Here is a 1,835-nt window from a genome sequence, read left to right on the forward strand (position 1 = left end):
ACCTCTTCTCCATCATCCCTTGGTCTGAACGGATCTTTCTCCACATCTAGAGATCGAACCACCATGGGAGTTTTAGATGGATAGGATTTTTCCATATTGAATTTCTCCAATATTTTCTGGATATAGGCAGCTTGGTGTACCATGATTCCCGAGGGAAGGTGCTCAAGTTGAATACCTAAGAAAAAATTGGTTTTACCCAAATCCTTCATCTCAAATTCCATCTTTAGGTGATTGTGTGCTTCATCAATGTCTGGTGTGTTGCCAATGATGTTGAGACCATCAACGTACACAGAAATGATGCAAAATCATGTAGAGGAGTTCTTGATGAAGACACATGGACAATCAGCACTATTGGAGTAACCTTTCTGAAGAAGGAACTCACTGAGTCGGTTGTACCACATCCGTCTCAACTGCCTTAAGCCATATAATGACTTATTCAGCTTTACACAATACATGTTGCATTTTGCACTTTTATTCGGGACAGAGATTCTGTCAGGAACCTTCATATATATGTCCGAATCTAGTGACCCGTAAAGATATGCGGTCATGACGTCCATCAACTGCATAGATAGATGATTTTGCACTGCCAAGGATATAAGATATCGGAAAGTGGTTGCACTCATTATTGGAGAATATGTTTCAATGAAATCAATGCCGGGTTTCTGCGTGAAACCTTGTGCTACGAGCCTCGCTTTATATCCCACCACCTCATTGTTCTCATTCCGTTTCCGGAGAAAAACCCATTTGAATCCCACAGGGAAAACACTGGGAGGTGTCGGTATTGCTTCAGTGAATACCTTTCTTTTGTTAAGCGATGCAATTTCTACTTGGATTGCATCCTTCCATTTAGGCCAGTCGGAGCGCTTTTTGTACTCAACGATAGACCTTGGATCATGATCAATGAGAAGGGTATCTGCAATCTTTTCAGCAAAATATATGTCGACAGTCATAGTCTTACGGTCAAATGATTCTATAGAATCAACATAGTTGATGGAAATTTCCTGCACCCCTAGTGACTCTTCGTGATTTCCCAATACGATTGAGTATGGGTGTTCCGATGTCCCAGTCAGTTTGTGCACACTGGAGCCGGGTTGTGGAGGTTGCCCTCCCACTTGGTGTATACTACCCATCAGTTGTTTGTCAATGTTGAGTTGACCTGCATTTACTGACTCCGATGTTTTTCTCCCCGATTCCTTTGCTGCTTGCTAGGAGCTTGATCCAGGTCAAAGGCCGTACTACTCCCCCTCTTTTAGGAATAGGGAGTTGAGTGGTTTTTATTGGTACCTCCACTCTTTCGGGCGCATCTCTGGCCAGATTTAAGGATTTTGTAACACCTTTCAGATCAGTAAATGAATCTGGCAGATTATTTGCAAGATGTTGCAAATTAATGATCTTTCGAACTTGAAATTCGGTCTCTTGGGTACGTGGATCAGAGGATGAAATGTCATGAGCATTCCAATCAATTTCCGGGCATTCTTTCTGGTACTTGAAATCTCCCCCTAATGCCGAAAAATATTCCTCATTAAATATGCAATCAGCATGACGGGCTGTGAACAGATCCCAAGTCAGGGGTTCCATGTACTTGATAATCGACGGCGATTTGTACCCCACATAGATCCCCAACTTCTTGTGTGGGCCCATAGATGTCCGCTGTGGTGGCGAGATTGGGATGCATGCATCACATCCAAACTTACGTAGATGGGAAATGCCAGGAGGATTTCCACATACCAATTCCAGAGGGGAAGAACTGTGATATGCAATTTGCCTCAATTGTATCAAATCAGCAGCGTGTAAAACAAAATGACCCAACAAGAGGTTGGCAAGTTGCAATTCGT

This window comes from Triticum aestivum, chromosome 6D (genome assembly GCF_018294505.1).
Source record: "Triticum aestivum cultivar Chinese Spring chromosome 6D, IWGSC CS RefSeq v2.1, whole genome shotgun sequence".
NCBI classification, from domain to species: domain Eukaryota; kingdom Viridiplantae; phylum Streptophyta; class Magnoliopsida; order Poales; family Poaceae; genus Triticum; species Triticum aestivum.